General features: G+C 43.0%; 1 protein-coding gene across 2 annotated transcripts in view; it reads left to right on the forward strand.

Annotated features, from left to right (window-relative positions):
• Positions 1–2,551: 2,551 nt before the first annotated feature.
• Positions 2,552–13,090, forward strand: part of PRICKLE1 (prickle planar cell polarity protein 1) — a 134,738-nt gene continuing 124,199 nt past the window's right edge. The window contains exon 1 of one of the 2 annotated variants that reach the window (XM_034936010.4): positions 2,552–2,885. The gene's annotated coding sequence lies outside the window, so the exon portion shown is untranslated. The remainder of the gene's footprint in view (positions 2,886–13,090) is intronic. The other variant, XM_034936011.3, reaches the window with a different exon arrangement.

Raw genomic sequence — 13,090 nt, forward strand, 5'->3', positions numbered from 1 at the left:
AAGAAAATAACACCATTAATAAGACAGACTCAGAAAAAAGAAAAAGAGACCCAGGAGCAACTCAAGAGTTCACAATGAAGAATGCTTTTTCAGATTAAATAAAAAACAGTTCTTTTCTACTTGTGGGATTTTGCATGGAGGCTGCTATAGAGAAGGGTGCTTGTGAGAAGATGCCTTATAAAATGAAATACAAACGTTCCAGTGATTTCTGCAGCATTCAATCTTCCCAACAGTTCCCTGAGCTGAATATTATTACCCTCACTTACCAATGAGAAACTAAGCCTGAGAGAGGTTAACTACATTACCCCAGGCTACATTTGGTAAGCGGTGGGGCTGAAATTTGAAATCAGACTGTTGTGACCTCCATCACATGCACTGGCCGGAGTAATTTTATGAGTCCTGGTTGAAGGCCAAGTATTCACCTTTGCAATGGATCCAAAAGATGCTGCCCAGCACACGGTCCAAAGAGGCAGTAATCCTCTAGAGGGAATGAACATGTATCATCTACAGTGCTCAGGGTGTCTGCTCCACATAATAGATGCTCAACAAACAAAACCTTTGTGAAGTCACTGTAGAGCAATAAGATTTATTTCACCTATGGAGGTAGTGAAATTTTCTTTGGCAGTTCTGGAGGTTAGATAGAACCTAAAAGTTGATAGCTTAATAGAAGCATTTGTAACCCCAGCAAGATAAACAGACACAACTTCAAAGGCCAATTCCAATAAAACGCTGAGGGGCAAGAAAACCTGGTTTGTTCTTTCCCAGATTCTCGTCACCTGAGGTCAGGAGTTCGAGACCAGCCTGGCCAACATGGGGAAACGGTCTTTACTAAAAATACAAAAATTACCTGGGCGCGGTGGCAGGTGCCTGTAATCCCAGCTACTCGGGAGGTTGAGGAAGAAGAATCGCTTCAACACGGGGGCAGGGCGGAGGTTGCAGTGAGCGGAGATCGCGCCACTGCACTCCAGCCTGTGTGACAAGAGCGAAACTCCGTCTCAAAAAAAAAAAAAAAAAAAAAAAAAAAAAAAAAAAAAACGCTAGCAAGTGGAATTATTTCAAAAGCAACAGCCTTGTTTCCTGAGTGATCTGAGCTCAGGAACTCTGCCTGGGCATCTAGACAGGAGAAAGTATCTACAGCGTGGGGAGATCTGAGTCAGAATTATAGAGCACAGTGCTGAAGCCATACATTTTCCTGGATTTAGACAGTTTCCTCCTCCATTTGCCTTTATTTCCTTGCATTCTCTTTTCATCGGTTCCATTTTTGCTGAGTATTCCTTTGCTTTATTCCCAACGAAAATCGAAAAGACTTGATGTTCTGAGAAATTCTGAGACTGGCAGTTTTGATTTTTCTTAAAGGGATAAAAATTGCATCAGTCAACACCTCCCTCCACACTCCCCCCACACACATCCTCATCTTCCTGGAAGATGATACAGTATCCTAGAGCGTTGTGGAGAGGATGGAGAGGTCAAGGAAGCCCTGGCTTTGCAGGGGCACCTGTCAAGTTCGGGTTAACAGCTGCCGCCTGTGTCTGCCCTCTGCAGTCCAGGGAAGTAGTACCCACACGGTGAGACTCCACCGATCCGGAACTGGAGAGGGTGGGGGGTTCTAAGGTTTAGTGTGACACAAATGTCAGGGCAGAACTTTCAAACAGGCTGAGCCCCAGTTCAACGTGGGTGAGTGCGCCTGAGAGCCCAGCTCTGGGAATTGAGCAGACTGAAAACGTGGAGAGTAGTTTGGCCAGTGAAAAATTGTCACCGTGTTCGGATCAATGCTTTGAACCCGCTTTTAAGTGCGCCACGTTCACTTGGGTCAGGCTCTGGACATTGCGGTGGGCTGAGGTTTTCGCGGGCACGATCCCCCACACTGAGTTTTCATGGAGACGACCAGGGCCGTCGAGGCGGGGAAGGGAACGGACTAGAGGCTGAACTTTGGCTTCTTGCTCTGAAAGATCACTCCTCCGGTTCCGGGGCAGAGACTCAGACCAGCCTGTGGGATTACACGAGACAGGATCGAGTCCAAACGGGTCCCCCAGCTCGGCAAGGCGCGCCGGAAGGAATCTAAGTGTTTAATTAACTGCCCCCTTCACACACCCCCCGAAGGAGAAGGAACTCAAATAGGTACCCCTATCCAAATCGTTTGATCAGAGGAAATTGGGTTTGTCTCTCCCCCACCCCCCACCCCGTCCCTTCACTCTTCCTGTGTTTCAGTCCATCGGGATTGTTGGTTAAAAAAAAAAAAAAAAAAAAAAAAAGGCTTATAATCGGGGGCGGGGCAGAGGCTCCGAGCGACCCGCACTTGCGACTCTGGACCGCGGTTGGTGAACTTCTTTCTCCCTGCGCATAATCCGCCTGCTGCTCTGCCCCACTGGCTGCGCGTGGAGCCGGTCCCAGGCCTGCTCGCAGCCCTGCCCCAGGGCGCGGCCGGAGCCGGGCCCGACCTCGCTTTCAGGGCCGAGCCGGGGTACGCGTGGGCGCGCGCCCAGCGGCCTCGATCCCGCGGCGGCGTCCGCGCTCCGCGTTTTCGCTCGCGCCGGGCCCCGCGGCCGAGGGCGGGGTGCGCGGCGGCGCCGTGGCGCGCGGCTCCGGAGCCCAAGCGCACTCCGCCTGCAGCCCAGCTGCCAGCGCCGTCTCCCGCGGCCGCCGCCGCCCGACAGCGCGCCCGGAACATGCCAGCCTCGCGCAGCCTGCGCTGACTTCCCCGAGACGCGCCGCGGTCGGCACGGAGACTTTCTGGGCTCTGGATGGTTCGTGGGCTGCTCACCCTCGCCCACCCCTGACGCCGCGGACCGCAGCTCCTCAGCCCCGCAGCCCCGCAGCCCCGCCGCCCAGCAGCCCCGCAGCGGCGCCGAGGACAGTGCAGCCGAGTTGCGTCTCCCTCGCGCGAGGTGAGTGGCAGCCTGGATCCCGGCGGATTCCGCAGAGGGGGCTGCGGCGCGGTGGTGGGGGGCGAGCGCCGCAGGGGCAGGGCCGGGCACGTTCGCTGGCACCGCCGGAGTCTGTGACACCCAGACTGGGTCGGTGTCGCAGAAGATCAGGGAGAAGGTCATAATCGGTTTGTTGGGCTATGTAGACAGGGAAAGCAGATATTGGCTGCAGCATCGCCAGGGCTCCGCAGAGGCTCCCCGCATGGCTCCTGTTTGCTGCATCACAACCAACTCTTCCCTTGGTTTTCTCCGGCGTGGAAACAGGTTCTGTAGCCCGAGGGTCGAGGCGATGCGGGGCGCCGGGAGGTGAGGGTGCGTTGGCGTGTTCCCGCCGCTTAGGATCGCCTGTCACCTACTGGCGTCCGGAGGGAGGGTACCGATTCTCTCCTCTAGCGCTGGGGAAAGGGGCTGGTGGCTTTTTGGCAGGGGCGAATCAACTCCCACCACTCTCCCCAACCCCCTGCCCCGCGATGGTGTTTTCTGAATGTAGCACAGATATAGGGAAAAAAATGGGAGCGTCTTCCTCTCTTGAGGTAGAAAAAGTTGAAGAAACTAGGCATGTTAATAATTATTAGGAGCGGGACTCAGGATGCAGCAGAAAGCTGTTAAGTTTTCATTACCCTCTAAGAAAAACAAACGGCATCGCCAGTGACTATTGGCAGTGCTGTGTTATTCTTGGGACTTTGGGAAAATTGTTCACAGATTGTCTTCAGGAGGCTGAAGAACGAGGTTGGGGGTTGGGAGAGAGGGAGGACGGCTGCATCACGCTTAGTTCCAGCTTGCCTAAGGAGGGTTCAGGATCACAAGCCGAACGCGTTTGGTTGCTGATTTTTAAAAGGGTATCAGCGGCAGAACTGAGGCCATGAACAAGGCAAACACACCACGGGAACCAGCCTAAAGGAAAAAAAAAAAAAGCACCAACAACTACAACCAAAAAAACATGTAAAAATCTGCCTCTCCTGCAGAGTTAACATGCATTTGTGCTATCAAATGGATGCATGTATATGTGTCTTTTAGGATAAGTTTTATGAATGACAAATCAATGAAATGGTATCTTGTATCTGTTCATGCATACAGTGTTGTCTACTGCCTCGTCTTAATCAGTACTTCGGAAGGCTGTGCCTGCAGTTGATGTTATATAATTGATGTGGTTCACCATCAGACATTTTTTAATGTACTTTTGGAGTAGAGGGAACTTCCATCTGTCTTTTCAGACAGGCCCAAGGTGTAGACTGGTGAGGGTTGTTAATGTTTGCCGTAGTCCGGCTCCAGATGTGTGAGCTCAGCTGTTGCCTGTCACTTAGGTGACAACTGGCCCTTTCCCACTAAGCCTTTGCTGTCTCCATTATCCTCAGTGAAGTGTCAGTGTTCAGCCGCCTTCTATTATCAGGAGTGGACTCTAGCCCCTTGGGAGCCGGCAGCCTTGTTTGACCGTCCCCAACATTATGTCTGTTTTCAGACTCTAGAAAGGAAAAAAAAACAAAACAAAAAATCCTATGACAGCAAGATAGATACATTTTGAATTGAGCATCAACTTAATCCAAAGATTCTGCTTTAATCAAGACAGTTCTGCAAGGATGACGCAATATTTGTCAAGGCTTTTCTCTGGAACAACATTTACTCCCACCAGGGGATTTTAAACTTAAACAGCAGCCATTCATCTTGCTGTCTGGTGGAGCCTGGTTCAGTTTGCCTCCAATGTGGTCCTAGCCTTGCTGGCTAGGCTTGGCCTGGGACAGGAATCTGTCATTGTAGCCCAGCTGGAGCCTGAAGAAAGCAAAATACAGCACCTGCTGGTACCAGAGGGTTTCTAAATGCCATCAACTGGTGAGTCAGGAAACACAGAAGGAGATATTTTACAAGCTCTTCCAGAAATGTTTATACAAAGGATTTAGAGGTTAACAATGCATGTGCTCTACATATTAAAACCGAAAGGCGCTACAAATAAATGGATGTTACCCACAGTTAAGGGTTTGCACACTTGCTGATGAACTTGAAAATCTCCAAGTTTAATAAGTCATGGCTAATGTAGTATGATTCATTCTTATAAATAAGCCTCAAAAGGAAAGAAGGAAGGAAAAGAGGGAGGGATGGAGAGAGGGAGGGAAAAAGGAAGGAAAAACTGGATAGTTTATAGAGATAGACATATTGATGCAACTGAATGGGCTTAGTAAATTAATTTTTCCATCTTTAATTTGGTACTAATTGGCAAGTTATCACTGAGTGAGCCTGTTGGTTCATAGGTTTTAAAAAGAAAAATGATATATTTTACTAAAGTGACAGATTCAATCAGTTCTGCCAGTAACACCATTGAAGCTTAAAAAGCTTATTATGTTTTTATAATCAAAGTCCATGGAAGCACTATTTGTCCATGGTGGGTGGTGGTGTAATCAGTCAGCTTGAGTCCTCTAGATAAAATCTAATATTAGCTAGGGAGAAATAAAGATCTCCTATAGGGTTAATAGCTGAACTCTTAACTTTAGAGTCAGATGTAGGTAAGTCTAGTTGTTCCTAATATTCTCTCCTTTGATAATTCTGAAAAGACCAAAAAAGTTAAATTTTGCAGTTTCTTTGATTAAGGCTTTTAAAAAGTAAGCTGAATTATAAGTTTTAAAAGTTGCATCATAATTTCTCTAAAATCTCTTATAATTACTTGAAAGCAAAATACAAAGAATTAAGTATTATGAGTGATTGTCTATAATACTCATGAAATGGAACAAGAATCTTTACAAAGTATTTTCCAGTAATTAAGTAACTCTCTTAATGGCCTATACCTATATTTTGGGCTCTCTAATATCATGGGAAACAATTTTCAGTAAAGATTATCATTACTTGTATTCTACTTACTGCAGTTAATTTCCTGGTTAAAATAGTTTATAAAGAGCAAATTTTTCCTTTTAAAGAAAGACAGGAAAGCTACATGTAGTGGTGCTTGGCTCTATAGCCCCAGCTACTGGGGAGGATCGCTTGAGCCCAGGAGTTCAAGTTCAGCCCAGCCAACATTGTTAGACCCCATCTCTGGGGAAAAAAAAAAAAAAAAGGTAATTTTAAAAAATCAAAGTGATTCTCATCTGTGAATAGAAATGTTAAAAGTATCATTTGACTAGGATAGACTCTTCCCCCTTGGAAAAAATAGCTGTCTCTTTCATCTCCATGTTATGTAAAATAATACCAACTGTTTAACCCTTATTAGTGAGAGAATATTAAGATTGCCTAAATCTATGTATGATTATTCCACAATAAAGAGAAGGAGTTAGGAAAGTGAAAGGATTGTGTTTCTGGGTTGCTTGGTTGGTCGATTGGTGTTTTAAGGGACCATTACTTCTTTTTCTTCTGGTCACAGAAGAAAGGATTATTGGATTGCACAATAATATCTTTAGAAGGTTGGTGTGAGCAAGCAAGTTGAGAGAGGGAAGTACAGTAATCTGGGCACTAAGTCCTGCATTGTTGCAGTTCCTCGAAACCTCATGCAGCCTATGGAGCCAGCGCTCCACGACACGTTCCAAGGACCAAGATGGCATTGAGGAATCTGGAGCAGCCCCAAGCCTCTGACTTCCCCATCTCTGGACACACAGAAATGTAGCGCCTCATCTGCCCCAGTAACTGGTAATCACATCCCCTTGTTTATGGTCATGCTGAACTGAAGTGGAGGTTAATTACCTACGTGTTGATGAATGAACATTTTGGAGCAGTGAAAAAAGCCTGGCCTAAAATTGTGTGGGGAATCTGAGTAAGCTGCTATTTCCCCCCGCTTCCCCTCTCTCCTGAAGCAGGGATGGCGAACCAGACAGGCTTTACAGGTTGGAGCACGCTGATGTCATGACACTTCTGGCACAGAGATATGATAGAATAATCAGATCACTTTTCTGTATGCCAGAATGACACAATTTTTCCAAGAACCATTCCTGAGCCACTGGTCCACTGGCATTGACTATTTCCAGTTGTGGGGGGTGGGGAGGGTGATCAAACCTCTCAGAATGTAATAATTCTTCCTGTGTCTCTGTTTTATGCACTTGTTTAGACTAAACTCTAAATGCATTTTGGTTATTTTTGAAGGGACCTCTCCAGGAACAAGAATGATTGCCCAGCCTGAACCGATTAGACCTTTCCAGCTTCATTCTCCTATAAAGAGAGATTTTACATATAAAATAAAAGTAAAAATGTCAGCCAGGCAGAAGCCAATGTAAACATTTTAAAATGTAAGCTGCAAACTAGCAAGCAGCTATCATTTGCCTTTACTTAACTTTCTTCTCCCCTAAGTTTGGTCCTAAGTGAGCCTAAAAGTCAACTGACCAATTCAACAGCAGTTGCATTTTTCTCACTGGTAGATTTGGGGTAAACTCTTGGGAGAGATGCCTTTCATTTCTAGTGGATTACACTTCAGGAAAAAAAAAAAAAAGTTAGGGCTGTGTTATTTCAGTTGTTCTGGTACTGAAGTCATGGACTCCTTTCTAAGAGTTTTGTCCCAGCTGCTGATTTATAGCGCCCACCAGCTTCTGCTTTGCGTGTGCTTCTCTCTATGTCCTTTTCTCATTGGGTCTCCGGAAGAAAGATCTGTCAATAATGCAATGAAAATATTGCTGTGAGATGCAGACCCGTAAGTAGACTCCTCCATGCCGAGCACTCTTGCTCAGCTGCCCTTCTTTTATCTGAGGCAGAGATCCCCGGGCTTGCAATTATGGTCTTTGACTTTGGTAACAATTCTGTTTGAAATGTTTCCAATTACACACAATATTGGCGGCATGTAGCAGCTGCATGCCAAAAAGCATTTCGAAGTGTGTTCCAAGAATCAGGCTGTGATTGCTTTTAATTTAAATAAAGGCTATTTGGTTTCCTGTGATGTTTTTTATAACCACCTTTCCCCCCATTTTTGTTGCCTTTAAAAAAAAAGAAGTCTAATATAAAGTAGCCACCACTTAATGTGCTATAATATTGGCCCTAGTTTTCTAGGATAGCCATTTTCTTTGAGCAAGCACAACAAACTTTTTAATAAAGGAATTTTAAAGAAACATTTATAGCAGTTTGGATTACCCCAAAGAAGTAAAGGGGAAAAGGTTATCTTAGAACATATTGTAAGTAGCTAATGTTTTCAAGTTTGCCTGTCTCCCTCTTTAGGGACATAGCAATATAATTATCTTTTTAGGTTATTGGAGATCATTTGGTACACTTTTTTTTCCCCAGATTCCTCTGTTTTTCTTTTTGTGGCTCTATGAAGAGGTGTTATAAAAGAACATTAAAAAGGTAGAGAGATCTCAATAAGAATATTCTTAAAATGGGGGATAGAGGGGAATCAGCACATAATTTCACGATTTTATTGGAAGTAAACTCTCCAAATCTGCCTCCTCTGTGGGCTTGAAATCTCTGAACACCGAACCCTTTTTAGAAACCTTTTAAAACTGGTGGTTTAAATCTTTTAATAGCTACTAGATATATTTGACTTATTAGATCTGAAAATAAGAAAATATACACTCTCAGGACTTGGAGTAAATGGACAGGTAATAGAACTGGGGAGTTCTGTTTCCAGGACAATTTTGGCCCACCTGAAACATAACACCTAGAGCTAGAGGGTATCCAAGAGGTGAGGTGCTAAGATGGTCCTAGTTAAGGTGTTTTCACATAGGCTGTTTCAATCCTGGCAGAAACATCCTATAGAATATAGTGCTTCTTTGGGTTGAACAGTAGTTGACTTGCATAAATACCAACATCTCTTCTGGCATCTTTGGAAATCTTCCATCATGTAATAAATATTACTGTATAACCCAAATTTGTAAATGCCATGTTTCATGTAGCCCCTGTAGAGACAGCTGAAATTAGCCTATGCTGCTAGGGATGATTGAGATCCTGGAGGTTAGGTGACTGCCTAAATCCAAAGTACTACCAGTAACTAATGCTATTGGAGGCCTTTGATGAAATATAGGAGAAGGTGTGAGGTTAAACTTAGCATAGTACTGTACTGCGAAGAATAGCCCACCAAAAGATGCTTAGAGTTTTCCCTTAAATCCCCTTTATCCTTGGAAATTGTCTTTCAATTAAGCAAACCTTCTTGGAGGAAATTTGCTCAACTAGAGGTAAAATGAGGTTTATGTTATTTTACCAGCTGAACACCCTAGCTTGCCAGACACATCCACCTTACCCAGGCCCATTGCTATAGAGACAAAACCCACAGTAACTATGGTTGAAATAGAAAGTCTATTAAAACCTTTTTCTATATTGGCCAGCTCCTCTGCCCCAGTTAAAATGCTGCCTTCTGTGTACACACACACACACACACATGTTTCAATCTAATAATAGTAAACTGCTTTAAGCCATGTATAGTTTCACCAAGGGCATTTGTAATTCTTTGGTTTCTTTTATTTCACTGATAAGCAAATACGGCAATTTTCGGAAGAAACACATAACTTGTTAACTACAATTGATACTTCCAGCTATCCTATTTACATGCATGAATAATCTAAGTTCCTAATTTGGGATCTGAAAAGGGGCTAGAATTCAGGGGTGTCCAACCTTTTGGCTTCCCTGGGCCACATTGGAAGAAGAATTGTCTTGGGCCACACATGAAACATACTAACACTAACGATGGCTGGTGAGCTAAATAAAAAAAAGAAATCACACACACACACAAATCTCATAATGTTTTAAGAAAGTTTACAAATTTGTGTTGGGCCACATTCAAAGCCATCCTGGGTTGCATGTGGCCCACGGTCCGTGGGCTGGACAAGCTTGTGCTATGTAGTGTGGTATGTTGTTTTGCTTTGAAATATCTCTTTCAAATCATTTAGAGGATGTTAGATTTTACATAAGAAGACTGCTTAGTGCTCTAATATTGAAATACGTGTTATAATGTATGTCAAAAAGAGATTACATTTTACATTCTTCTGTGACTATGAAATTAATATGTATGTTCAGTGCTTGAAGTATATGCATGTTACATAATTTTTAGAAAGAGATAAAGTTAGGTCTGAAGTGCATTAGAGAATCACAGATGTTTCTTGTAAGAGAATACATATGCTTCATAGGAATTTTGAACTGCTTTCTGATGCTAAGCTTTGTTCACTGCAAGGATCATATGAATAATTTCATTGAGTTGCCCCAGTTCTTACTTACACAAGCCTTGAGAAAGGAGCTGAAGTGATAAATAACTTGCCCCCCTCACCTAGTTCTGAATTGCTTTAGCCTTTTATGTTTCATGAATGTGAAGGGAGGGAATAAAATATACAGAGAAGATGTTTGTGTTTAACTAACTTAATCATACAAGTTCCCTTTGTGGGCCTTCTATAAGCTTAAACAGCTTGGCAGGCTAATAGCCAAAAACGTGTCCTCAAGTACTGCCAAAAGTGTTAAAAGCAGGCCAGGCTTTCTCCATATTGAGGTACTGGGAACATATTTTTTTTAACCTTCTGAATTTTGGGAATAAATCAGAAAAATCACTCTTTTTTTTTTCCTCCCCTTCCTTACCCACAGAAACCAAAATTATTATTCATTGCAGTGCTGAAATGAGAAACTGATAGGAATTATGATTTTTGTGTGAGAGCGTTTTAAACTAGCCTGATTTGGCTGTTTAGGCAGGAAGCAACCAGGTTATGATAGTGTATCATGGGTCTTTTTTTGTTACTGTTTATGCTGCCTGTGGACACTGGCTTCTTTGCTTTAGTTCCATAACTTTTTTTTTTTTTGAGATGGAGTCTCCTTCTGTCACCCAGGCTGGAGTGCAGTGGCATGATCTTGGCTCACTGCAACCTCCGCCTCCTGGGTTCAAGAGATTCTCCTGCCTCAGCCTCCCAAGTAGCTGGGATTACAGGCACATACCACCACGCCTGGCTAATTTTTGTATTTTTAGTGGAGACGGGGTTTCACCATGTTGACCAGGCTGGTCTTGAACTCCTGACCTCAAGTGATCCACCTGTCTCGCCCTCCCAAAGTACTGGGATTACAGGTGTGAGCCACCTCACCTGGCCTAGTTCCATAACCTTTAATGAAATACTTTTGTCAATTTATCCTGTTTTTTCTCAAGCAGAGACCCCAAAATAGACAGTAGTGGAGGGATGTGCTATAATAGTACAGAAAAAGCCAGTTTTTTTTTTTTTAACGGCTTTTTGGATTAAAAACCAAAAAACTCAGACTAGTACAATAACTGTGTGATTTTTGAGCCAGTTTCTCAGCCTCTCTGGGCTTCAGTTTCTTCATATATAAAATGAGGGAATTAGACTAGATCAGTGCATATTAATCAAAGGATTGAATCACACACATCTAAATACAAATACACAGATTTTAATGCAGTAGGTTTTCGGTGCAGTCTTGCACTTTTAGCTTGAACAAGCTCCTCAGATGATTCCAATGTACAACTGCTGCTGAGCCATTAAATTAGGTGATGTCTAAGGTGTCCTTCTCATTCCAAAATTTGTTTCTAATCCTACTAGACTAAATTATCTGCCTGCCTGCTTTTCTTTCCTTTTCCTTTCCCTCCCTTCCTTACTCTCTCTCTCCCTTTCTGCCTCCTTCTTCCTTCCGTCCTTCCGACCTTCCTTCCATCCTTCCTTCCTTTCTCTTTTGTTCATTCATTCACTCTTAATGACTGCTTTTATTCCTTAAAAGTAGTCATTGATATTTTGCTGTCAAAATATTATAGATGTCATTTCAACCTGGAAATGAAGATCTATGTTCTGTGCCTGTGAGTAGATGCTAATCACAAGGAGCCATGTTTGTTCACCATTGCATACCTCATGCCTACCACAGTGCCTGGCGCATAGTAGACACTTGACAAATACAGGGAGCCCAAAAACTCAAGAAACTTAAAAATATATATACTGTTATGTTTTCAAATAATATGCTCAGTGTATATTTTGTCAACTTCCAAACACCTCTCGCACAAAGTATCTCCCAATTTAAAACAATGAGCATAATTGTTTATCTGAAAAACAACATAATAAATACATTATTTTCCTTCAGTTTCCAGACTTTAGGCATACTCCATGGTGCATTTATTGTATTTTTCTCCAGGTTAACAACTGATCTCATTGCTTTAAATTTGGAATTACTTCAACTGGAAACATATCTGGAGGTTGACAGAAAAAGATGTTGAGCATATTATTCAAAAGTATAATTAATATACTGTTGAAAAATAAATTGATCCTATGTTTCCTCACTTTTTGAGCATCCGTATTTGTTGAATGAATGAATTCCAGTTTTCTATGTCAGTTTAAGAAATATAATCTGGTCAAATCACTGTAAAGGTTTTTAAACGTATCTGGGGCCAGGTGTGGTGACTCACACCTGTAATCCCAGCACTTTGGGAGGCCAAGGCGGGCAGATCACTTGAGGCCAAGAGTTCGAGACCAGCCTGGCCAACATGGTGAAACCCTGCCTCTACTAAAAAAAAACAAAAAATTAGCTGGACGTGGTGGCAGGTGCCTGTAATCCCAACTACCCAGGAGGCTGAAGCAGGAGAATCTCTTGAACCCAGGAGGTGGAGGTTGCAGTGAGCCAAGATTGCGCCATTGCACTCCAGCCTGGGTGGTAAGAGCAAAACCTATCTCAAAAAAAAAAAATAATATAAACTCCATCTCAAAAAAATAATAATAATAAAGAAGACATATGATACTTACCTACTTTACTTGATTTGTTGTTGTTTGTTGCCATTTTGGGGGAGGTTTTATTATTGTTTTATTTGGTTTTTAATTAAAAGAAGAACTTTAAAACTCACTATTCTGCAACCTGGCTAACTATCCAATTTCCTTTGAACTTTTACACGTGGCCAGTGGCAAAATCAGCTAGCTTTAGCACCTTCTTCCTACCGTATGCCCTCTGCCAAATCAAATCATCAGGGTCTCAAAATGGAAAATTCTACCTGAATTATCTACCTGGGTTGTTTGCACATATAACTGGAAAACTCGCTTTTAATTATTATATGAAGAAATACTGTGAGGCATTTTAGGAAAAATATTTAACTGTAGCTAAACAGTTCAAGGATTACTTGAAATAAATTGAGAGCTGGTTCAGAGTATTGTATAAAGCCTTAATATTTGCAGATTTGACTTCCCTGAAGTTTCACAGCAGATCTCCTTGTTTGTACTGGACTTTAAACTAATGTTAAAAAAAAGACATGTGAAATCACAGCTCACTCTGTCCCTTCAGGTCTCTGCTCAAAAGTCATCTGATGTCAGATAGCC

The sequence above is a fragment of the Pan paniscus genome, chromosome 10 (genome assembly GCF_029289425.2).
Source record: "Pan paniscus chromosome 10, NHGRI_mPanPan1-v2.0_pri, whole genome shotgun sequence".
Taxonomy (NCBI): domain Eukaryota; kingdom Metazoa; phylum Chordata; class Mammalia; order Primates; family Hominidae; genus Pan; species Pan paniscus.